This window comes from Notolepis coatsorum (assembly GCF_963971535.1).
Source record: "Notolepis coatsorum genome assembly, chromosome: 4".
NCBI classification, from domain to species: domain Eukaryota; kingdom Metazoa; phylum Chordata; class Actinopteri; order Aulopiformes; family Paralepididae; genus Notolepis; species Notolepis coatsorum.
The window spans coordinates 11,146,613-11,174,030 of record NC_140168.1 but is presented as its reverse complement, the minus strand read 5'-3'; the positions used below and the strand labels follow the sequence as shown (position 1 = coordinate 11,174,030).

The 27,418-nt window shown below is 42.3% G+C and overlaps 1 protein-coding gene and 1 pseudogene across 2 annotated transcripts in view; one reads left to right on the top strand and one right to left on the bottom strand.

The window, feature by feature from the left end:
- LOC311227558 (nuclear receptor ROR-beta-like) overlaps positions 1-9,780 on the bottom strand; it is a 51,050-nt pseudogene extending 41,270 nt beyond the window's left edge. The window contains exon 1 of the transcript XR_014621042.1: positions 9,481-9,780. The product of XR_014621042.1 is annotated as a nuclear receptor ROR-beta-like (transcript). The remainder of the gene's footprint in view (positions 1-9,480) is intronic.
- The window catches only part of LOC311226401 (uncharacterized protein), a gene marked incomplete at its 5' end in the record, with an annotated part of 864,333 nt that overhangs the window by 118,494 nt on the left and 718,421 nt on the right, over positions 1-27,418 (top strand). The window lies entirely within an intron of this gene.

The following is a 27,418-nucleotide window of genomic DNA, read 5'->3' as shown; positions in this document are numbered from 1 at the left end:
CTCTCCCTCCCTCTCTCTCTCTCCCTCTATCTCTCTCTATATACTGTATATCTATCTCCCTCTCTCTCTCTCTCTCTCTCTCTCTCCCTCTCTCTATGTCTCTCTCTCTCCCCCCCCTCTCTCTCCCTCTATCTTTCTCTATATACTGTATATCTATCTCCCTCCCTCTCTCTCTCTCTCTCCCTCTCTCTATGTCTCTCTCTCCCCCCCTCTCTCTCTCCCTCTATCTTTCTCTATATACTGTATATCTATCTCCCTCTCTCTCTCTCTCTCTCCCTCTCTCTATGTCTCTCTCTCTCCCCCCTCTCTCTCCTCTGTGTACAGGGCAGGGCTTTGTGCTGTGGCTCCATGCTTATCTAAGAGCAAGCTGTGTGGTGAAGCGCATGTTGTGTCATGCCACAGTAAGAAGGTGCAGGCGGAGACATAATGGGCGGTGATTCTTCACCTCCTCCAACACTGTGGGACAAACGCCGGGGAACAATAGTCGTCGCCTCCTCTTCCCTCTTATGCAACCTGTGCAAAATAGCACACGCAGGATCGCAGTTTTCCAGAGGACAAAGAGTGGAAGTCACTCATAGGGGTTGGGTACCGTTCACATTTGAACCGATACCGGTACCGGTACCTGTGAATCTATACCGGTACCCAACGGTACCTTTTTTCTGTACTTTAGTCTAAAAAAAATTGTATCTACCTACCTCAGTTGTAATAAATGTGTCCAAACTTCAAATTATTTATTATCATTTACTATTTATTCAGAACAATTTGTTAATATATATATAATATTGCAGCGAGCGTTGTCTGCATCTAGCTTTGTAAAGTGTAACCACACTTGCTTGCCATTGCCCCGACTGCTTTGTTGTTGAATCAAGTCAAATCCTAGGTAAGCGTGTATTGTGCGCGTGAGCATTGACGTGAACGTGCGGCACACTTCTTAGTTTTCGTTTCGCGGTAAACGAAACGTTGACGTCATCGGACTTAAAAAAATAAAATAAACGGTACTCAGTAGTACCGACGTGATTCGGTCGATACCCTTAAAAGTACCGGAATCGGTACCCATCCCTACCCATACAGGGCCACACTATGGCGATTTTTTAATACCACTTAACCCTTTTTTCGCCAATGACGGATTAAGCTGCCATTCCTCGCCATGCTTAATCTGCCAATGACGGATTACGCCGTCATCGAGATCAATATTTAAAATTTCTGTCATGGCAATCATATTTCACCCACGGAGACTTGGCTGGTCCTGTAGATCTCCGCTCAACTCTCCAACGGTTCAAGACCGCCACCTGGTGGCCGATCGGCGAGTTGCCAAAACCGGAAGTGAGCGGCCGGAAGTGGTGCTCATCCATATTCGGTCCGGCTACTCGCTATCGCTTGCGGGACTCCATCTTGACACACTGGACAGGGATCCGTTGCCATAACTCGATAAACAACATGATTGGACGTATATTAGTATTATACAATCTGAAACTGGGTCGCCTAGATCGACATCCCATAATAACAATCTTTTTGCTCCACTCTCATCGCCCAACGCTACGAGGAAGCTGTGGTGAGTTTCAGCGTGTTTGATTATTATTATCCATACAAACTGCTCTGATCTATATATCACCCATACTACATAAATGATTTAACGTGGGCCACGGAATTATAAACGACCCCCCCCCCCCCCCCCCCCTCCGGTCAACATCAGATGATAAGTCATAATGTCTAGGATCATGTACAGTTGAAATTTTTAATCTGGCGTCGATCGCTATCAAACTGTATTTGATCATCAATATATGCATTTATGGCTATAACTCACGTTCTGCAGAATGCTGCAGAAAACGATAAAAACATATTTATACTTTAGACCGTATTTTAGTATGAATGTGTGAATGAAAAAGTAGAACGTTGCTACATCCTAAACGATAGATACTTGATGTTGAATGGGCCATAGTAATGTCAATTTAGCAATACAATTTAAAAAGTTATAGCCCTGCAAAGTAGATGAACATCTCCATAGACAAATAGAGCTGGCAGAGGGTGGTTTAGGATGGGTACAATGCTGGCAAAGAATGGGTTAAGAGCAACCTTTTATATTACGACTGTAATAGCAAAAAGGTTAAATACCTAGCAGATGTAAAATGTCTGTCAAATGCATGCCCTCTCTTTGTATAGCATTTTAGAAACTGAAAGATTAGCTGCATGGAAAAACAAGTAACTGACAGAGTTGTCACCTTAGTGCATGAAAAGATTGCATCACGTTCAAGGTCATAAAAAACTTAATTTATAAAATTTCATTCCAATTATCTTTTTATGAATACCACTATGAACCTAACTCAACATATCTATCAAAGATTCCAAATATTTCCATTTGTAGGGTTATGGTTAGGGTTGGGGTTAGGGTTGGGGTTAGGTTAGGGGACTGTGTTGGGGTGGGCACGGGCACAGGGTTGAGATTTTACCTTCTCCTAATCTTTCTGTCTGTGTAACCCTAACCCTAACCCTAACCCTAATGGCAAGAAATAAACCACTATGGACGGTTTGAAAGCTAATATTGTTAACTTTTGTGTTAGAGGGTTTCAAAATCTAATCTTTTCAAATTCTGTGAATAATATATGGAAAATAAGCAAACAGACACAATTTCATGACATAATAATCAACACAGCCATCGTTGTACACAGAAACACAAAAGAATATAGGCAAAAAACACAAACTAGTCGCTAAGGGGGCAGAAGATAGAGCCATATGAAATCCGCGATCACGGAATCGCGGACGGAATCGCGGAATTGAGCAATAAAAATGGAGTCAACTGTGTGTTTTTTTTTTTTTTTAATATGTTGTGGGACTTGTACAGCACTTTGTTCAACTTTATCGGTGCTGTAAAGTTTAAACCTTTTTAAATCTTAGACAAACAAAACACTTTGCTTTCATGAAATATTGTAAGCCGTCATTTGAGGCTTTATAAAAGCAGCACAATGAACACAAATCTGTCAGTGCCGAGTCCGACCTCATCTTAAATAACAAACAGCATTGCTTGTTGTAATTAACAAAGAGAGGCAGAGTTGATTTTGCAAAAAAATATATATATATCATTTATATTTTTTAATAATCTTTCATATTCGAATCCCATGCCCATCGAACGAAGCTTTGAAGCTTTGAAGTATTTAAGACAGCCCTATTAAATGGACTGTTATATCTTATTAAATTGTGGACATTTATTCATTCCCACTTATTAGACACTATTTCTGATGGTAAAATGAGCGTACAAAGCAAAATACAGAATTCTGAAATATTAAAACGAAAAAAACGGAATTTGGAAAAAAATAAAATGGAATTTGGAAAAAAATAAAACTGATTTCATATGGCTCTAGCAGAAGAGTTAAAGGAACACGGCGACTTTTTGGGAAATTAGCTTATTTAACATCTTCCCTGGAGTTAGACAAGCAGATACATACCCTTTTCTTCTCTGTGCATGCAGTAGGCTTAGGGAACAGCCACACCGTTAGCCTAGCTTAGTGTCATTCACTGGAAGTAGGTGTGCCAGTGTAGCCTAGTTCCCAAATACGTGGGCTTTTGAGGTGATAAAATCACTGCACCCAGGCAGCAGTGGTTCGGCAAAAAGAAATTCTGAGTATATAACATCTGCTTAGAAAACGAAAATGTCTAATTATTTCTTTTTTTATTTCTCTGTGTGGTAAATACACGGGTCACAACATGTTTACAGGAACATTTTGGAGTTGTATTTGGAGTGTATTTCATGACCGTTGGGAACTATAGGCTACACTGGCACACCTACTTCCAGTGAATGACACTAAGCTAGGCTAACGGTGTGGCTGTTGCCTAAGCCTAATGCACGCAGAGAAGAAAAGGGTATCTGCTCGTCTAACTCCAGGGTAGATGGCAATTAAGCTAATTTCCCCAAAAAGTTGGCGTGTTCCTTTAAACTCCCGCGCTCCTTGGTTGTGGGTAAGCAATGCATTCAAATCAACCTGCTATGCTTTGTCAAAACATGCAAATGCCAGGGAGGCCGATACGGGGGGGGGGGGGGGGGGGTTCTGCACATGAGAATTAGTGCTGTGAACTCCTACCGGTTACGCTGCTGGCCAGTATGACTACTAGCATAGTGTCTTCATACCTGTATCACTGTACATATTAATACTACAACTCTGTACATACATCTGATAACGCACTTATGTTATTATCTATAGGTTTTTAAGGGCTGAGAGAGTGCCAGGGCAAAGTGCATCTCATTGCATTGAATGTACACTGTACTTTTAACTCAATGGCCAACAACCGCTGAACGCCAACCACGTATATATACGTTATTTGATCGTTTTTCCTTTTTTCCCAGATTTTAAAATCCTATTGAAGCCAGATCCTTCCGGGTGGCGGTATCGAGCACCCTTTGAAACCTTGTATCATGGCCTGTGCGTCGATCAAATGTCTCCGAGTCGTTTTTTTCCCCCTGTGCAAGCTGAGCGGTTATAACGGTCGGATTGAGAAGAATCAAATGCTCCCGATGCATGATGTGTGGTGGATTATGTTGGCGACACGATGGACATCAATACTTGGAATCGCGATCAGATAATTGAAATATTCTTTTTGGGGTACATCCTAGTCAAGGTAAGGGCTATATGATAGCAATCTTGCGTTGATCCAACCATGTCTTCATATCGATCCGAACGTGTGTGTTACTCCACAACGTATGCCGTTGGTGACGATCAAAGCATCAAAAAACTACCCCCCGCCCCCTTCTTTCATGCATTCATGATGAAACATAATACCTATGATATAGATTTGATTTGAGAATGATAGTGGGTCCAGGCAAGAAACGGCAACGGTTATAGTATAATACACGCATAAGGCTATTCCTCAGCATTTCGGGAATTACCCCAGACCAATCTAAAACCATACTCATATTCACCACGGTATAAAACAAATGGGCCATAGTATTGTATCCATAGCTATAATATAGAATATAGTTATAGCTCTACAACAAGGTGACTCACTCCTATCTTTTAAAGCATGGCAGTGCTACCACAGGGCCAAGGCTAATAGCTGGCAGTCAATGAGTTAATGTATGTGACAAAATAACTTGAAACTTGATTAGCACTATACTCAGTAGTACTAATTTATATATTTTATACCCAGTTTAATCACCTGTACATTGTATATTACTATTGCACTCTGGGTTGGATGTCAAACTTCTTTTTCGTTGTACTGTATGATGACAATACATTTTAATCTAATCTAATCATATAAACTCCATGCATCTGGTGTGTGATGTTTGCCTAAACTCCATGCATCTGGTGTGTGATGTTTGCCTAAACTCCATGCATCTGGTGTGTGATGGTTGCCTAAACTCCATGCATCTCTCCTGGTCAAGAGTCAAGAGTCAAGAGTCAAGAGTCACTTTATTGTCCCATCAGCTGGGACATTTGTCTTGGGCTTACACCCACACTGCAGTCACAGGCACATACATACAGACATGATGCAACTGACTCCAAACAGAGGAGATAAACAATATAAAAAATACAATAAAGTACCTGCACAGCAGGATGTCTGGCAACACCACATATATATATAGTAAATAGTAGGGCTGTCCCCGACTAAGGATTTGGATGGTCGACTATGATTGGCCAAAATTTGCCGTTGGTCGACTATTGGTTGGCAAAAAAAAGAAAAAGAAAAAAAAGGTATAATTTTTTTTTTTTTTTTTTACATTTTTTTATCATTCCATTTGGGCTGTGGGGGGTGCTTAATGTCTGAAGGAGTCGACTGAAGGCTTCTTGTCCTCTGCAAAAGCATGCAATTGGTCCACTGATGGATACATCTTGATATTTGTCTAGTCTAGTGTGTTCATTAGATGGGTGAAATCCTCTTTCAGTGCCTCTGTGCCTGTTTTCGTAGGCAGTTAGCCTCTGGTATGCGTGCCATTAGCGTTAGCCACGCTTCTAGGCCTCTTTTCTTTTGGAAAGAATGATAAAAAATATTATAAATTTTTTATTTATTTTTTTTACTAAGAGGTTGGCAGTCGACTACGGCTCATTTCGACCGATTAATCGACTAATCAACTAATAGGGGTCAGCCCTAGTAAATAGTATTTATAATATAACGACCAAATATCGGTTATTCAATAATTGCCGGCCATTTATCTGGCACTATTTAACTGGTGTGTGATGTTTGCCTCTAAACTCCATGCATCTGCCCTGTTGTGTTACTAACTTTTTTATATTTTATATTTGCTTCCACTAGCACCTTAAGTTTTGAGTCCCAAATCTCGTTGTATGCAAATATAATGACAATAAAGTACAATCTAATCTAATCTAATCTAATCTGGTGTGTGATGTTTGCCTACACAGAGGTTTCTAGTCAAGTCAAGTCAAGAGTTTTAATTGTCACGGCATACAGGTATACAATGAAATGTGGGTGGTCTTGCCCGCAACGATGTGCAATACAGTGGTACAACATATAATAGAATCAAAAAAAGAAAAAACAACATTGTGCAGTAAACAGGTAACATGGAGTGACATCTCGGTATCTGTACATAGTTATTTACAGAGCATATGGGACATGCTAGTTAGCTTTGGTAGTGCAATACACTGTTATTCTAATTTAAAGTGTCCTTTCCTTTGGCCATAAGTGTGCGTGTGTGCGACATGAGTGTGTGCCCGCTCATGTTAAAGTGTTAAGTGGCTGCTCAGACTGCTCAGACTGCTCTATCTCAGACTTGTGAGCGTGAAAGAGGAAGCTGTAGCAGAGGAGACCGGCGGCGCTAAATATACACCGGGAGGAGGCCCCCCAGAACGTCCATCAGTACGACAAAAAAGCTGTCAAAAAATCACTAAGCAACTTTATGGATCCTGCAAAAACAAACAAACAAACACGTCTCTGTTCGAATTAGGCTGAAAATGCTGACGCAGTGTTATTATTGTGAATCTATTTCGAGCAACGAGAGAAGTTGTCATTTGATGTAACAAACCATCAAATACACTCACAGCACACACATCCACACACGCACACACTCACTATAAATAAACAACTCACTGTAGCACCCACTTCACCCACTTTAGACACTTTAACACACTTTATTTATTGGTAAAGAGATTTGCACAACTCATACCTCATTGCACCTTACCCTACGTTGTACCTCATCCCATTTCTGCATTATACTTTATATTAAAAAAAAAATCTACTCTGTATTGTATAATATATGTATATTGAACACTTTTGTTTTGAACACTTGTTTACACTTGTTACGTACTTTTGACTTCTATTTTTTTTTTACTTATCTATTTTATTTTTATCTAGCGCACTCTCAGGAGCAGAACAGGAAAAAGCATTTCACATAAAAGTATTCTGTATTTTTTGTATGACAACAACTAATAGAGAAACTTGAAACTTGGGTCTGCTAACCTCCCAGTCAAGAGAGCTGAGAGGGAGGGGCCTGGCCTTGGCTTGTTTACATTTGGATATCCTGCCAGAAAGGGAACCTCCCTCAATCAGAGGCCCCCCTCTGCTCCTTCCTCCCTCCCTCCCTCCTCCCCTCCTCCTTGCTGGCAAAGTTATTCCCTCTGCAAAAAGCCCCTTTTTTGTCTATCCTGCACAACAAAAGAACGAGGGCCTCACTGAGAGCAACGCCCGGAGCTATAGCCTATACACACTACAGGCCCAATAGTTTTCCATGGAACAACAATTTCTTAATTTTAGACACAATGGTTATTATTATTACTCTGTAACAAGCCTCAGTATATTAGTATATACATGTATATCTGTATGTCATGTATGTCATATATGTCCTGATGAATTGAAAATGGTGGGACCCTGATGTAAACAAGACGAAAGTCTTTCTCAGGTCTGCATCCCCTTAACAATTGTGTGTATTGAGCTGTACTGTATTGTACCCATTCTGCAATCTGTTAATAAAGTTTTCAATCAATCAATCAGTGCAACAAGTACGGTAGTCAGTATTTGCCAAGGCTACCGTGTTAGTCATTTGACCACAGTTTGTGGGAGTGAATTTCAGTGCACACACACACACACACAAAAAGTATAAAATAATATCATAGGCTTTGCGTAACTGTACAGTATATGGGGAGGATACGCCTATAGATGTTTGTGTCAGAGTTGTTCAAGTGTTTGTTTTTAATACAGTAAGTAGTACGGTAGCCAGCACGGCCCAAGTTCAAACTCAAGATCGTACACGCTCTCTCGGTACACGTTGAAGGGCGCTGTCCACTGCCACCGCACATGGTGTTGTTACACGTCCTCGACACACAGCCCTTCCCTCAGCCGCTCCCCCTCCCTCCCTCCCTCCCTCCCTCCCCGCATGCTGTATAATGTGCTGTGACATAACGGGGTCAGTGGAACAGCCAAGTTCCTCCCTCCGCTGTGGACTCAACACAGTCGGCCATGCTGCTGACACAGCCATCATCATCATCACAACAACATCAAAACAGAACGGACATCATGATTGCATTTTCGTTTATCGAACGCAACGATCACGACTTGATAAATAAAATAGGTTGTGTGATTTTAGCAAATGTTTTTTTTTTAAACAAAATAGCCTAACGCATACAGTTATTCCTTCAGAACGAATTATATAAATGGGTTAATATTGTTTTTACTTATTATTATTATTCGTAAACATGCTTAACAAATAATGTTATTAAACAGTGTTGTTTTTGTATATCGCCTGGCAAATATTAATGTGATTACATAATTATGGTCTTGGTCTAGTGGCCCCTCCCTCTCTCCCCTCCTTATTGCATAACTCAACATGGATCCCAAGGCAAACTGTACGGATGAGGAGTCCCAGGTGGCATGTTGAAGAAGACTGACATTTTCTCCAAGGCCTGCTATGGGAGAAGGTTTTGCTCAACCATAAATTATGCCTTTGAAGTGAAATTATGCATTTTATATATAGACTAAATAAATAAGTGTTTGATCCGCATAGATAATATGGATGATGATGATGATGATGATGATGATAACAAAACTATACCTGGCCTTTATTCAAAAGACTCAGTCAAGTCCACGGTTGCACCATGTCATGTGTGTCTTTAGTCCAACTTCCAAATCGAGCAGCATGCAGATTCAAGCGGCTATAATCCAGTCATGAGGGATTAATAAACGTAATGATACGCGCACTATAGGAAAACCACAGGCAAGGCGAAATGCATTGCATACAGTATAGCAGGCTATGTGCGCACATGTCATGACAATCTTATTATAGTACAATACAATTTTTATAATAACCTAAAAGTTCACATTAATATGCACTGGTCTGTCCTGTTTTGCACTTATTTATTTATTTATTTATTTTATTAATTATGTTTATTCCTATTTGTGAAAAAATCATGCAGCTGTAATGTCAAATCACGTTCCATTTGTACCTGTACTCTACAATATGGTGAATAAAGTAATGTGAATCTGAATCTGAACGTAAATATGATCAAAACAACACACTGTATTTATGATCTGTCATGAACTTACCTCTCATATTGATGTTGTTCTTGTTGTTTCGGATGCCGAAAACTCGCCTGCATGTGGTAAATATACAACAACGAGGATAAAACGCTCAAGCCAGCAGCACAAACTGGCAACTGTAAATGTAAACTTCCTTCCAATGCAAGATAGCTCGGTAAACAAACACGACAAAAAAACGAAAGTGTTAATCCCCTTATCGTTCGACGAGAAAAATAAAGGTAATAAAGAGAGTAGATTTCGCTCGCATGTTACCCGCCTCGACGCGCTGTATTTTATGATTATCAATTTTGACAGAATGCTCCACCGGTGTTTATAGTTTGGCTTGCAGGATCTCTCTCTCTCTCTCTCTCTCTCTCTCTCTCTCTCTCTCTCTCTCTCTCTCTCTCTCTCTCTCTCTCTCTCTCTCTCTCTCTCTCTCTCTCTCTCTCTCTCTCTCTCTCTCTCTCTCTCTCTCTCTCTCTCTCTCCTGCTAGGCGCGTCTCACATGATCTCACGGAGCGCCTCTCGGCCGCGCGCAATCGGGCGCGCGTTTAAGGGGGGGCTTGGTAAAGAGTGACAAGGGGCTAGATCCACACAGAATGGATTTCACGGTGCTAATTGCACCCTTTACTTGTTACAATTCATTATGAATTGAAAATGGGGGACCCTGTAAACAAGACGAAAGTATTTCTCTGGTCTGCATCCTCCAGTCTTAACAATTGTGTGTATTGAGCCGTACTGTATTCCCATTCTGCAATCGGTTAATAAAGTTTTCATTCAATCAATCACCTGCGCGCACCATGTGCAATCCATTCTTTGTGGATCTGCCCAGGGTGTCCGCATAATAATAAATAATACACGGTGTTGGTGAAAGCTACTTTTTGATAGCTTTTTTGCATAGCTAGCTACTACCATACCAGGTACTTCACAGTGGAAGGAGTTGAACCTGTCGACCTGGCATACCGTGCGAAAGGGAACCGCTCCGAGAAGCATCCATCTGCAGAACGTCAGCCCAGCACTCTCAGTCCCCACGCTGTCAGGCCCCGCGCTGTCAGGCCCCTCAGGAATTTGGGTCACGAGACCGTCACAGGCCCGCTCAGCAGCGCCACCCACCCAATGGCTGAATTGGAGTATTGCACTGTGCGGGATTGATTGATTGATTGATTGAAAACTTTATTAACAGATTGCAGAATGGGTACAGTACACAGTACAGCTCAATACACACAATTGTTAAGGGGATGCAGACCAGAGAAAGACTTTCGTCTTGTTTACATCAGGGTCCCCCATTTTCAATTCATAATGACATTTATGACATACTCAATGCAGTACTGTTACATTTGTGACATAGAGTAAATATATACAAGGGGGAGGGAACTGTACATTTATGATGAATTGAAAATGGGGGGACCCTGATGTAAACAAGACGGAAGTCTTTCTCTGGTCTGCATCCCCTTAACAATTGTGTGTATTGAGCCGTACTGTATTGTACCCATTCTGCAATCTGTTAAATAAAGTTTTCATTCATTCATTCATTCATTCATTCATTCATTCATTCATTCATTCATTCATTCATTCATTCATTCATTCATTCATTCATTCATTCATTCATTCATTCTGTAGTGTACCCATTCTGCAATCTGTTAATAAAGTTTTCAGTCAATAAATCAATCAATCCCACACAGTGCAATACTCCAATTCAGCCATTGGCAATTCAGCCAATTCAGCTGAGCGGGCCTGTGGCGGTCTAGTGACCCAAATTCCTGAGGGGCCTGACAGCGCGGGGCCTGACAGCGTGGGGACTGAGAGTGCTGGGCTGACGTTCTGCAGATGGATACTATTGACCGCTCCCGCCTACCTCCGGTCAATGGTCTCTAACTACACACCAGTGTTGCGTTGCTGATATCATAACTGGTTGCACGCACGCTAATGACGCCACGTGCACGCACGCTCCCGGGTGCGTGCGTGCGCACGCTCCCGGGTGCGTGCGCGCGCTCCCGCGCATAAATGTTCCCTCGCATGAGCACAGACTAAAGACAGTGCCTAATTGCCTCTACGAATGTCGAATGGAATGTAACACATTTCATTCACAAGTTTTGTGTGAATGTATCTGAGAACATATTTGAACACACCTGATGACCGGCGCTATTGATATGCAAAGTAGCCTGCTGGGTATTTAGCGAGTTGGCGCATCAGTCGAGTGCAGCGCATTCCTGTGTGCACGCGCGTGCACATCCGTGCACGCACACAAAAATACGTTCACAACTTTCACTCGACTCGTCGCGCCATGCGCGGCGCACCAAGTACCGGTACCGGTACTCACCTATCACCTATAGTCTTTGCATAACAATAGCATAGCAATAGCATAACAAAGAACGAGAAGTGCAAAACCAAAATACAAGCCCTGTACCAATTGGTGGGGGTTTGCTTGAGCTGTGGAACCTGCCACTAATGGTCCCGACTGGAAGGATGAGACATTTCTTAAATTGTGCTTCAGAAGGAAACTGTCCTTCTGTAAACTGTAAGTTACATTGTTAATTTAGTTTGTATTAACTTGTCTAGTTTAGGTTAATTCAATTAAAGAAATTGTAACTGAAACATTGTATCTACAATTACATTTAAAACATTGTTTGTTTTTCAACCATATCTGTTGACAATATAATTTCTTTATATATTGAAGGCTACATTCTGCTACCTTTTTCAGCTTCTCTATTTCAAGGCAATATTTACAAAAACTAAACTAAAACTACTAATTTCCTATACAAACATGTTTCCTACTATTTATGCATAATAATCATCTGTTCTGTGTTCAGGGAACATGTATGCGCATGCGCGCGCGTGCATGTGACGACATTTAAACAGAGTACAGGCACTTCTGAAATTACGACTGCACCCCTGCCCCTACGCTCTGCATCTTCTGGCCGTCTCAGACCTACTCCTATCCAAGCTCCGGGAGGGTCATCAAAGAGAAGTCGCCTATTCTCAGTCCTTGCCCCACAATGGTGGAATGAACTCACCCCAGTTAGGAGAACCGAAACCCGTCCAATCTTTCGCCGTCGACTAAAGACGCACTTCTTCAACCATTATCTGAAAAAAAATTATAATAATAATCTAACCCTAACTAACCTTACTGTCATGCACTTGTCCTAATAAACTAACCTACACTGTAGCACTCAACACTTTGATGAACATTGTTACTCAGCTGATAGAGTTGTGCCCTTCCTGATGACTTGTCGTACAGAACTTGTAGGCCTAAGTCGCTTTGGATAAAAGCGTCAGCTAAATGAGTAAATGTAAATGTAAATGTAAACTACAGCGAATCTACCCTGGGGATATGTATACCGTAGTTTCCGTACTTAGAAACAAGTATACCGATAGTTCCAAATAGCCTACTTGATTTTTTATCATATCCCTATGCAAAGCGATACAAAATTATTACAAAATATAATACAATGATGAATTGATGAATTGAAAATGGGGGACCCTGATGTAAACAAGACGAAAGTCTTTCTCTGGTCTGCATCCCCTTAACAATTGTGTGTTTTGAGCTGTACTGTATTGTACCCATTCTGCAATCTGTTAATAAAGTTTTCAATCAATCAATCAATCAATTAATCAATCAATCAATCAATCAATCAATCAATCAATCAATCAATCAATCAATCACAAAAGGAAGTCATGCATGACTGCATGATATAACAACACTATAACGCTGAGTTTATTCCAAAAGCTATAGTGCACTTGTTAATCACAAGGAATGTAAATTTTTGTTGTATGTGCCTGCCTTGCAGCCATAGCAGTTAAAATAGTGAACAATTGTACATTAACTTGTTTATCTTGAACGTTCACTCTTTTTGACAATTTAACAACTTGATTAGAACAATGGTCTAAGAATCGGCCTTCCAGCTTCATTGTAAAAGCAGAATCTCTGATTTATGATTTATATGACACACAGGCAGACTCTCAAAGTTCTTCTTTTAGAAAGTATATAGGCTACACACATTTTTGTATGTATATCTTTGACTGTGTATTCTTATTCGTATTCTTACTTCATTTTTGATTACCGAAATGTTTATGTGAGCGATCTGTGGTGCTGAATTTCTCTTAGGGATTAATAAAGTACTTCTATTCTATTCCATTGTTCCTTTATTTGATACAGAAATAAATAGTTTGTAGTTTCAAGATTCAAGATTCAAGAGGTTTATTTATCACATACATACCAGGGCATACAGTGAAATGCGGTTGGCCATGCCCGCTTCGATTGTGCAAGAATACAATAGTAAATAAAATAAGTAGAAGATGATAAAATAGACATAAAATAGACATGATAAAATAGACATGTAATAAATCCTGAGATAAATGCAATACAGTGTTGAACTACGAATTAAAGGCACTGGGTCCTATGTACACTACTATACATACAGTTTTACTCTATGTCCCTATGCTATACTTGCTATTATACAACGGCATGCAAATTTCTCGATTCTGATTGGCCATTCACACGTCTTTATTGGTAACAATCCACGGTCCTGGGCTCAGGACCCGCCCACAACCAAATCACATAACCCTCCCCGGCTCACTCCGGGAGAAAACAGGATCGCGGAGATCAAATGGTTATGTTGAAAGCACCATAACGACTAAATATGAAGCGATTCTGTCAAGGGGAATGTGTTAGTATTTTAAACAATGTTGGATGATGTAATTGATGGGTCTTGACTCAATCTAGAACAAAAGAAAAATCGCGGATTGATTGATAGATTAATTGATTGATTTAAATTTCTTCCTTCCTACTTTCTTGCAGCGTTCTCTCTCACACTGTCCGACGCTGGCGTACCCACAAACACACACACACACATACACACACACACACACACACACACACACACACACATACACACACGCACACACACACTGTGACACACACACACACACACACACACACGCACACACACACACACACACTCCTGTCTGCAACAGCGGGGGAGTCAGACTGAGAGAGAAGCAGCGCTGTTTTAAGTGAGCATGGTCTATTGAATTGATTGATTGGTTGATTGCTAATTTTATTACTGTACCCCTGGTTTCCAACTGGTTAAGTTTAGGCTAAAAGAAATAAATAAAAAAATAGGGCGAAGAAAACGTTTTTTTCCTATAGGGCAAAGAAAACGTTTTAATAAATTTTCAATCAATCATTCCAATAATACACAGTTGGATGTGTTAGTTGGTTGGATGCACTTCAAGCTGCTTCCACATGAGGCAACTTCTCTCAATCATTCCAATAATACACAGTTGGATGTGTTAGTTTGGTTGGATGCACTTCAAGCTGCTTCCACATGGAGTTGTGGGAACTACTTTTTCTGGCGGATGGTTTTTTCAATAAATCTTCGATTAATGTGTGTTTATTGTATAGAAATAAGGTTGGATGAATCTGGCAGTTGTATAAAAGCTTTACACCACGTGCAGTCGTGATTTGTGACCAATAAACCATGCCTAGGGGGGTCTAACGACCCTCGGCTGCGCCTCGGGCCTAACAACCACCCCTAGGCATGGTTTATTGGTCACAAACCACTCCTGCGTGTGATGTAATGCTTAAGTACTAACTATACTATACAATAATCACAACAAGATCTTTCCTTAATGTTTTTTTCCCCTTCCTTAAAGTGTAATTTTCTTATGTGTAAATAATAATAATAATAATTTAGAGGTCATCAATCGGCACGCATGCGATGCATGCATGTGATTCGTCTCTGCGATTAACCCATCCCGTCATTTTCTTATGTGTTTAAAGTGACCTGTGGTGCATTTGTGTGTGAGCGAATGCAGAATGTGTGTTGTGTGTGTGTATGTGTGTGCTCATGTGTGCTTGTGTGTGGAGAGATCAGTGTTCAATGTTCTGATGGCCTGGGGGAAGAAGCTGAGCCTTAGTCTCTCTGTTCTTGCTGCGTATGTGCGTTCTTGCCTGACACTGCAGCAGCTTGAACAGGCTATTGTTGGGGTGGTGAGGGTCTTTCATTATTCTGCAGGCTCTGGATTTGCACCTCCTGTTATATAAGTCCTGCAGGGGTGGTAGTGCAATACCCGTAGTACGCTCAGCTGAGCGCACCACTCTCTGTAGGGCCTTCTTGTCCTGGGCCGTGCTGTTTCCATACCAGGCAGTGATGTTTCCAGTCAAGATGCTCTCTACAGCTCCGGAATAGAAGGAGTGGAGTATCTTCCCTGATACTCTGAACTTCCTTAATTGTCTCAGGTGGTAGAGGCGCTGTTTCGCCTTTTTTTTACCACAGTGTCTATGTGTGTTGTCCATGTCAGGTCCTCTGTGATGTGGACTCCCAGGTACTTGAAACTGCTCACCCTGTCCACGATAGCCCCGTTCATCCACAGTGGCGTGTGTGTCCCCTGCTGTGTTCTTCTAAAAATCCATGATCAGCTCCTTGTTTTTACCAATGTTCAAGAGTAGGCTGTTATCCCGGCACCAGCATGCCAGTACATCAACCTCCTTCCGGTTTAAGTAGTATAATAAAAAATAGAAAAGAAAAATGTAATTAATAACTACAATAACGTAGCTAAACCACTCTTTTTTTTGACTGACATGTCGTGAAGCTCCTCCCCCTCGCCCCCGACACCGGTAACACCAAGAGCAGATCTGCCACTCAAAGCACGTGCTTGAATACCATTTCCATGAACGGATCACATACCAGTCTCACAGAGAATTGATGACATAACCTCCGGGGTGGCTCTTCTTTCAAGTTAATGGCCTGGCTGCTTTTAGGTCGCGGTATACAGTATACTCTATCCTGAGTGAGTCGGTTTCCATAATGTAAAAGAAAAACATAGACCCCTCTGTGACAGTCTTACATAAATGATTTCTAACGACACTGGTGTGGGATGACCAGAGAGTTTAGTAATAGATCGGCCCAGTGACCACGATCAGCGGTCAATGTCCACAAGCCTCTAGGCTCTGACCACCTTGACTTCAATCAGTCGATGAATATTATGTCATGATCACTCTTGTGTAAGAGACCCTTCAATGTGAATGAATTAATTAATGAATAGTTTATTTCGGTCTTTGTTTACAACAAATCAAAAACACACTTGTAAGCTCACACACAAAATCCCAACTCAATGACCGAAAAAAGGAATAGGCTGAAGCACATGCTTATTTTTTGCCTATCCTTTACAATTCTTAAAAATAAAATATATTTTAATATTAAAAAATATGCTGCAAGATAAGAGTACTTACTGAATTATTTTACTTTTTGTGTCAATGCTAATGATTTGTGTCAATGCTAATGATCATCTATTTACATTGTGATATACATTATTCATTATCTGGGACTTTAACACTCAACCTATACCTTTTCTTAGCCTATACGCTTGAGTTTATTCACTGTTTATAGATCATTAAAAATACACCATATGGGAAATCTATTTGTGAAAGAACTCAATAATATACCTCTATTGCGGAGCTTTGTATATTATGTTGTGATGGATCACGGTTTATGTGGGTTTTATTCTAGTTTATTCTAGTGTGCTTTGGATGTATTTTGGGTTTTCTCTGGTGAGCTGTTCGGATGCTTGTTGTCCATTTCATGTTTTTCTCTCAGTAGTAGAGGAACGTGTCCCAAGCTCATGCTTCTAGGGTTTTCTCTGTCTCTAGTGCTGTTGTTTTTCTTGTTGTTTTCAACGGCTAGGCAGTGGTGGTTACTTTTTTTTTTTTTATTATCTTTTTCCCCCCCTTTCTTTTTCCGATTTTTCTCCCATCCCACTGTTAGTCGTTATCCCAATTCCCAACCCCCTTCCTGGTTGTTGCGCACTTTCCCCTACTGTTGGTCCGAGAGGCCGGAGACTGTCACATGCTTTCCTCCGACGCATGTGCAGCCAGCCGGCAGCCAGCCTGGCCGCGCAGATTCTCACCGGGAGGAGAGTGTAACGTGTGGAAGGTCGCACTACCTCTCTCCAGATCCTACCCTCGCTGAGCAGGCGCCCCGACCGAACTGTAGGGGTCGCTGTCCACAACGCCCAGGACCCACCCACGGCTCCCCTCCCCCTAACTCAGCCAAACAAGTTAGTATAGCGATCAGCCCGAGCCAAGGCAATGCTGACTCTCCGGGACAGTGGTGGTTACTTTGTTTTTTCCCCCCAGTTATTTTATACTGGTGTTCTGTGTTTCCTACAGTTTTTATTTTTATTTATTTTATTCTTGTGTTTCCCCCCACCCTCTCTCATCACTCAGCGATTCCGGTGGTTACCTCTCTGGGGTAACTTTAAGATCCCCCTCTTTGTGTGTGTCTGCGTGTGTGATGTCCTACACCCCCCCATCGGCGTATTTAGACCACTATCACTAGGGCACGTGCCCTACTGATGATCATCTGTGCCCCACTGATAAAAATAAAAAAAATAAAAAAAATAAAAATGTTTTTTTTTAACGTTTTTTATTTTCCCTTTTTTAACATGATCAAATGATCATTTAACATGACCAAATAATAATTATAATATTTCTTACTTCGCGTTGAAATATTATAGTGAAATATTTTGCACTGCATTTATCTTGTTGAAATCCTCCAACAGGCTATTTTTTGTAAGTTGACTGGTTTGCACACCAATAATACAGTGCAATAATAGAATAGTAGAATAGATAGTAAAATTATGCAATAGAATGGCCAGAGTAAAATAGTGCTACAGTACAATCAACAGCGGGGTGTATTAGAAGGCTATGGTGAAGAGGTACGTTTTTAGCTTATTTCTGAAAATATTAAGAGATCTAGCTTCCCTAATGTCCATAGGTAGTGTGTTCCATAACTTTGGTGCATAGTTAGCAAAGGCTGCATCCCTGATTTTCTTTAGACTGTGGCTTGGAACCTTCAATAGACCAGTAGTAGATGATCACAATGTTTATACTTTGTATATAAGGAGGAGGACCTTGAAATCAATTCTAAATGTTACCAGAAGCCAGTGTAGGTTACTTACTTGTAACTTCGGGTTTGATCCAAGGAGTAAGTTGCCCCATATTGCTCTGTAACATTTCTCTTTTTGTTATAGGACCGACTAGTAGGATTTCAGTTTTGCCCTCATTTAATTTTAGGAAGTTGTTCGTCATCCATTTGTTTATTGCTAAGAGACAGGCGGAAATGGAGTTTATAGCTGTGTGATCATTTGGTTCAGCGGAGATGTACAATTGTGTGTCATCTGCGTAACTATGGAAACATACATTGTGCTTTCTAATGATGTCTCCTCAATGTTCAATGTTCAATGCAAGTAAAGCACTTTAAACTTTAAGTATGACTAAATGCTTTCTTGACTATATATATAGTAACTGTTCCAAAATGCATAGATTTCTATGTATTTTAGGGGTTTGGGGGGCTGGCTCCCCAAAATAATTAAATAACATAACCCTAACCTAACCCTAAAACCGAAATAAAGTTAAAAAAAAATAGTTACAAAATCCACCCATTTTCGCCCACAAACCGGCCAAATTTTTTTCGCGCCGCGCTGCTTTTTGGTGCCCTTCTGTGCCCTACTGAAGTGCTGGGTCTAGATACGCCCTGACCCCCCCCCCCCCCAATCCTGACATATGTAACTCTGTAACGAACCATCATTGGATTCTTAGGGTTAAGTCAAAAACTCGTCCTGACTGGCGGCTGGGTGGTGCAGTGGACATTGCGCTTGTCACCAACGCAAGAGAGACCGGTATCGAATCCGGCTGTCGGCGTTACCTCCGGCTTGGGCCGGCCGCCATACTAACTCAATTGGTAGAGTTAGCGGGTGGGAAGTCGATGGGTGGTAATCTGGACGCATGTAAACAGCGACTCCTACAGGTCGGTTGGGGCGCCTGCACAGCAGACAGGAAAATGGCGGGGGCAGTGTGAGCCTCCTACACGTTACTCCTCGCCAAATGAGAGTCCGCGCTGGCAGGTGAAAAGATGTGACTGGCTGCCTCCACATGTATCGGAAGGGACACGTGATGCAAGGCTTCTATCCTCCCTACAACCGTCCAGTGGGGGGCACATGCGAGCAATGTTCAACGACAGGGGAGGGGAGAATTGGCACGGCTAAATTGGGATGGGAGAAAAATAGAAAAAGGAGGAGAAAAAGTGGATAAAAAAAAAAACTCATTATTGCAAGTTGTGTTTTCGAAGGGACCAACAGAAAGCTAAAGAATTCTCGACAAAGGCTGGTGGGGTGAAAACACAAGCCGCTGCTGCAACACAGTATAAAATTACCCCTTTCTCTCCGAAGTCTTTTAGAATGAAAGGTTCTACCTTTAACACTAGAACAGCCATGGCCCATAACCCCACAGATGACCCCACAGTTTATATGAGAAATATGAGAAAAATAAACAGTGTAAACTATATAATTACCTCTTAATATAAAAATATGAGGTTTACCACAGGTTTGAGTCAAAAAAAAATATATATATATATATATAATAATAATAATAATAATAATTATAAATAAAAATATTCTAATATATATATATATATATTTTTTTTGGATGGAAGAGCCACACATTGACGGGCAAAGAGCCACATGCGGCTCGCGAGCCATGGGTTGGCCACCCCTGCACTAGACGCTCGTAAAGTGCTGTGACGTTCTAATTAAATTTTCCAGAAGTCATTTTGAAATTTCAGAAACCGTGCCAGATAAAACGGGTACTTTTAGGAAAAGTCATTGAGTGACAGAGCTGGAGTGACGAGGATACATTTATTACTGTGCTAGTGTTAACCTTTAATGCTTAGCATTGTATTGTATTTTATTCATATTACCTTTTATCATGTCTATTTTATTATTCTATTTTATTATATGTATTTTTGCACAATCAAGGCGGGCATCACTACATGTCTTGTGTATGATGTATGTGACGAATAAATCTCTTGAATCTTGAATCTTGTCTCCTTTCAAATCCTCCAGTGACAAATGTGCTCGGTGCTGCCACCACTGGTCACTATAGGATAATACCCATTCTTGTATTGTTAAGTCTGAGCTTGAAAAACACATGTCAAATGTCATTACCTGCAAATGCCCCTGTATTGTTGTGTATTTGACAAATATAACTTGAACTTGAACTAAGATCAGCACCTTGACCTGACAGGTTAACAGTGATATATATATATATATATATATATATATATATATATATATATATATATATATATATATATATATATATATATATATACACACACTGTATATTATCGGCGACCAGTGGTGGCAGCACCGAGCGTTCGTCGAGCTTTCCCAGGAAACCACAGAAGAAGGCGCCGTTACCGATTTGAAAGGAGACTTCAGAGAGGATAATTTTATCCCTTTTACTACCACTGTACAGAAGGTTAACCTTTCACTACCACACTACAGAAGGTTAACCCTTTCACTACCACACTACAGAAGGTTAACCTTTCACTACCACACTACAGAAGGTTATACCACACTACAGAAGGTTAACCTTTCACTACCACACTACAGAAGGTTAACCCGTTCACTACCACACTACAGACGGTTCACCTTTCACTACCACACTACAGAAGGTTAACCCTTTCACTCCCACACTACAGAAGGTTAACCCTTTCACTACCACACTACAGAAGGTTCTATTTCATACTGGTTTCCGCTCAGCGTCATTCTGCACTAACCTCACTTCGTGCACAGTACTGAATAAAAACTCCACAATGTACCTTTACATACCGACATCTGTCTGGCCACACCCCTATCCGCTTACCTTCATAAGCAGGTGTGTGGTCACCTACTCGCCTCCTTCTTCACTTTCACCACAAGGAAGTGCCTTGGTATATACCCCACTTGACGAGGTTGTTAGTTGAAGAAAGTTGAGAGGAAAACAGAAGAACGGGAAGATACGTTGACATTATATCTTTATTTTCTCTCTCACTATTTTCGAGAAAATACGGCGATATTGTCTTCGTCACTGGAGTGTCTGGAAGATGATGATCATTCTGACCTCCACCGGCTTTTTTTGTATTAGGGGCTCGCGCCGCTGATATACTCCCCAACTGCAGTCCTCCTTGCTGCGGCTGGATGGGTATTGACCCTCCGGTCATACAGCTGGACTGTGGGAGGCACCGGCTGTTGTGAGAAATCGGTTGCTTCCGTGTTGGGTGAGTACTGTTTTGCTTGCGAGTGCTAGTTGTCTGTTTACGCTATGGGGGTTAGCTGACAATTTTACATATAACATTTAACATTGTTTACAATATATTGTGTCACTGTGTTTGTGGGTATACGATGTAACCCTCAGCTTAAGTTGCTGGGGTTGTGCTTCCGCTTCCTGGTCCCACGCCCTGAAAAATTGGGCGTGTGCACCGCGGAAATTTCCCCGCCATAGAGTACGTCACTGAGCGCGTCTCTATTGGTAAGACTTCCGTGAGTTGTTCAGGTCCATGTTATGGATCTGTTTCAGAGAGTTGTCAGAGCTCCTCCTCACGAAGCTCCTCCTCAGGGAGAAGTGCCTTCGGTGAGTTCGGACTCTCCTTCCGAGTGAGGGAGCCTCCTCAGAGTTTCAGAGCCTCCTCCTCAGATTGTCAAGGTGAGTAGAACTTCAAAAAGGAGTTCTGCTCTATTGTGTGTGTATTCGATTCAATTCGATTATTGAGTGTGTATTGGTTCAGTGCCTCCTCCTCGGAGAACCCTAACCCAAGTGTTACATAGCTCAATGTTGCAATATTCTTTTCAATCTATACGGCTCGCGTGGGAAGTCTCTCTGAGGATTCCCGTCTCCTCTCTGTGGTGAGGGTGGCGGGATGTAAGAATGTAAACAATTTTTACCCTCGGCCGCATCACGTGGGATTCATGTCAGTCTGTGTTTCTTTCTTTTTTAAATAAAAAGAGGAAAGAACATGAAGCACGACGGCTCCTTGTCGTTCTCCCAGGCGACTTGGAGGAACAATGTCTGGTGTCTTGTTAGACTATCCATTAATGTGTTTGGGTCTCGACGCGTACATAGTGCTGGCTCGGGGTGTTTCTGATAAGAATCACGCATGAGGCTGGTACGCCTTGGTTGCTCGTTATTAAAACAGCGTTTTTATAGGGCAACTGGGATGGAGGTTTTCTCTTCCTGTTACTAGGTCTCGACGAATTCTCGTTCATATCTGGGGGATGTTAACGGAATAGATCAAAACATAGGTAGAGGGGTCTCACGCCCTTGGGGTGGGCCACTGAGCGCGGTACGAATGGGACCGTCTGGGTGGCACCCTCTTTTCATGTTTTAGATTGACACGCGTACCTACCCCCTCTCTTGGAGTGGGTATGTCGGCGTGATTAGGGCACGGGACTGGTCTGGTCACGCTGGTCCAGGTCAGTTAACCCGTTGTCCGCCGGGGACGCAGATCTGCTGTTCTGGTACCCTGAGGGACTTGTGCTTTTTTCGGGGGAAAAAATGCCTTTGTTGGGTACACGTTGTACCTGGCCCTATCATGAAGGGGCTGGTTCTCCTTTCTTTTCGCTCCTCTCTCACGGATGGCGAAGAGGGGGCTGTTGGGGTGGTCTTCTGGACCTCCTCTGGTAGCCCTGTGTGCTTCCCGAGCCGCCGGGCCCAGTCCGAAGTTGTGTTTCGTCGACCCGTAGGCCTGGAATAACCCTTTTTGAAAACTGAAACACTTGTACTGCGGTATAGCCAGTGTATACCCGCAGGTGTGTTTTGGAGTTTTTTCTTGAGGGGTTATAGGAACAACCACCGCATGTGGTACCAAGAGGGTGGTTGATTCCCTGGTGTGTTGGAGCAGAGTCAACTCCCGGGTTACCCGGTTGAGTGTGCCCCTGCACGTTCATGACGTCTGCCAATCGTGTCAGCCTTCTCTGCCTCGACCCCTCTGGGTGGGGGTTTTTGGTGGAGGCTTTGTCATGGTGCGCAACAATGCCAGCATACGCCCCTTCCGCCAGGGTGCTGTTTTCAGTTGACCCCTTTGGCGCCTGTCTCGTCTGCAGTGCTCCAGGCTCGGGTCTAAAGCCTGCTGCCTGGTTTAAGGGATCGACCCCTCTGGGGTCGTCTCCCCGGTGCGCTGCCTGCTTCCGTTATGGTTAGCCTTTTGAGTGCTTCAAGTTACGGCCATGCTGACTGCCTGTGTTGCAGGGTCAGTGTGCCAGGCGGTGTACTAGTGGGGGGAAGGGCCCACTCTTGGAGGGGCCCTGTCCGAATATGCTGGCGATGTGGGGGGCGGTGTCACTAAGTGACCGCCTGGTGAGGTCTTGATGCTTGGCGTCATTGACCTCTCCGGGCCCCCTTTTTCCAGGGGATCCAGTCCCTTCAGTGGGTCTGGGTCTTCCTTCGCGCTCCGCTGCTACGGCCTTGCCACGGGGTTGAGTTTGCTCTTGACTTCGTGATTTTGGGGGCAGTAACGAGGTTTGTTCCTTCCGTTCGTTCCCTGGTGGCATGCGGGTTGTGTGTGTGCGTAGTCGTGGGGTCAAGCCACGGTCTGCTCACCCTGTGCGTTGAGTTGCTCGAGTTCCTCTTCGCACGGTCGGATCCGTCTCCCTCCCGTCCTCCAATAGGGAGGGTATCCCTCCATTAGGGAGGGTCGGGGGCTCGGTCCTCTCCGGTCTGATGGTTGTGGGGGGCCTCAGCGGGGTACATTTGTCAAGCTTCTGGCTTCCGCTCAGCTCCTGTTGTGCAGAATGACGCTGAGCGGAAACCAGTATGAAATAGAACGTATGGTTATGTATATAACCAAGTTCTATGAATACTGGTGACGCTCAGCGTCAGGACGCCACTGCGGCCCTTGACCTCGCCTTGTGGTGAAAGTTTGGGAAGGAGGCGAGTAGGTGACCACACACCTGCTTATGAAGGTAAGCGGATAGGGGTGTGGCCAGACGGATGTCGGTATCTAAAGGTACATTGTGGAGTTTCTATTCAGTGCTGTGCACGAAGTGAGGTTAGTGCAGAATGACGCTGAGCGTCACCAGTATTCATAGAACTTGGTTATATACATAACCTTACGTTAACCTTTCACTACCACACTACAGACGTTAACCCTTTCACTGCCACACTACAGAAGGTTAACCCTTTCACTACCACACTACATACGTTAACTTTTCACTACCACAAGACAGAAGGTTAACCCTTTCACTACCACACTACAGACGGTTAACCTTTCACTACCACACTACAGAAGGTTAACCTTTCACTAACCACACAACAGAAGGTTAACCCTTTCACTACCACACTACAAAAGGTTAACCTTTCACTACCACACTACAGAAGGTTAACCTTTCACTACCACACTACAGAAGGTTAACCTTTCACTACCACACTACAGAAGATTAACCTTTCACTACCACACTACAGACGGTTAACCCTTTCCCTGTCACACGACAAATGGTTAACCCTTTCACTACCACACTACATAAGGTTAACCCTTTCAGTACCACACTACAGACGGTTAACCCTTTCACTGTCACACGACAACCGTCTGTAGTGTGGTAGTGAAAGATTAACCGTCTGTAGTGTGGTAGTGAAAGATTAACCTTCTGTAGTGTGGTAGTGAAAGGGTTAAGACGTTACTGCGCCGCTGGGCCCCGTGGACAGCTTTATGGGACGTCCACCCGTGCGCGCGCTTAGGTTCCACCTTAAAACGGGTCTGCGTGGAGTTAACCGTCTGTAGTGTGGTAGTGAAAGGGCTAACCGTCTGTAGTGTGGTAGTGAAAGGGCTAACCGTCTGTAGTGTGGTTGTAAAAGGGTTGACCCTTTGTCGTGTGGAAGTGAAAGGGTTAACCTTCTGTATTGTCACAGTGAAAGGGTTAACCATTTGGTAGTGTGGTTAGTGAAAGGGTTCAACTGTGTTTCAGCAGCAGCAGCTTGTGTTTTCACCCCCACCAGCCTTTTGTCGAGACTCTTTGATCTTTCCGTTGATCTCTTCAAAAACACAATAATTAATTAGGACGAGTTCTTGACTTAACCCTCAGAATCCCGCGGCGGTTCGTTCGTATTATAATATACGTACAAAGCTTGTCAATAGAGCTATCGATAACCGTACATAATAACTATCAATAACCGTACATAATAGGTATCAATAACCGTACATAATAACAACATGACGTACAAGATGACGCTCAGCGACAGCGAAGAGGACACCATGCGTGAAGCGCAGGCGACTGACACACACACACACACACACACACACACACACACACACACACACACACACACACACACACACACACACACACACACACACACACACACACACACACATACACGTACACTACACCACGTACACACACACCGATGTTACAGGGTTCACGCAGGAGTCGGATTGCATACAGATAGAGGTTGTTATTGAACTGGTGGAGCAGGTTTTAACACTGCTGCCAACTGTCCTCCCTTGAACGAGATACAGGCCATTCCTCATGGTGTAACAGGGAGGACAGCTGGAAGGGTGGCGGAGATCGAGCGACCGGCAACAACCGACGTTTGGACGATAAGCCACGATGACACGGGTAAGATGTATGAAAATGAATTATGTCAAGTGAAATGTTGCAAAATGTTTTACAGCAGTGGCTATCAACTGGTAGCCCGGAGTTTGCTCGGAACAGGGTACTACATCTGCATGTTGCTATGATGCCCCCTCTAGCTCATGGAATGAACTCCCAACAGTCCTTGAGCTTGAGAAAATCAACTTGTGAAAGAACTCAATAATATAGCTCTATTGCGGAGCTTTGTATTTATGTTGTTAGGGCTGGGCGATATGGCCAAAAATGATATCACGATAATGATATGATAATGTTATCATATCACTTGATATCGATAATTATCGATATTGTTATAAGTATTAAAAAAATTTTATATATATATAATTCTTTTTTTATGATTATTATATTTTTTTTAAAACAACATAATGTGTGTTTATTTTGCAGAAATTCTTTGTCGTTGCCGCCATCTTTAGTGTCACAGCCCCTCACACTCCAGTTCTCAGGCTGCAGCTGGTTTGAAAGCAAAAGTAAACAGGCTTCTCTGCTGGCTGTGGCTCCAGGGGAGTTGAACAGTACAAACAGTACTGTATTTGCAAATCTGATATGTCATAAATGTATAGATGTAGCAGTACTGTCTATCTGTATGTCATGTATGTCATATATGTTATGATGAATTGAAAATGGGGGACCCTGATGTAAACAAGACGAAAGTCTTTCTCTGGTCTGCATCCCCTTAACAATTGTATGTATTGAGCTGTACTGTACTGTACCCATTCTGCAATCTGTTAATAAACTTTTCAATCAATCAATCAATCAATCAATCAATCAATCAATCAATCAATCAATCAATCAATCAATCAATCAATCAACAGTTCTGGCTCTGCTAGTTTCTTTTCTATCTTTTGGCGCTTTTTTGGTGACTCGTGACTGGAGACTAGCTCTGCTAGCACACATAGCCTACTGTGCACAGACGGTTTCAAACTGTATTTTAAATTAGAAAGCAAACAAAATAAATGGACAAGAGAAAAATAAATCTCAATTTGGTCAGTATTGTCATTTGGACAAGCAATGCCATTACTTTAAGTTGCAGGCAAGAAAGACAAGTCTGTCCACTGTCTCTGGTTTTAAAACTGCCATGTTGCAGGTCACAAAAAAAAATAAAAAGATAATAATTTTATTGATTTCTTTTATTATTATCAATCAATATCGATTATTAAAATATATGTTATGATAATTATCATTATCGTTTTATCGCCCAGCCCTATATGTTGTGATGGATCACGGTTTATGTGGGTTTTATTATAGTTTATTATTCTGCTTGAGATTCTCCCCTCTGTTGCAGAGTTTAAAACCTTGATCTCCAACCTTTGTCAATCGAGTTGTACGTGTTTTTAATTGATTTGTTATCCTTGCTTTTTGCCCTGTCTTGTTGTCTTATCGTTATGATTTTATATGCTGTGTGATTTTCTTTTTCAATCACAGTCTGACACTGTTGACCACTAGGAGCTGCCCAGTACAACCGCAGTCTGACACTGTTGACCACTAGGAGCTGCCCAGTACA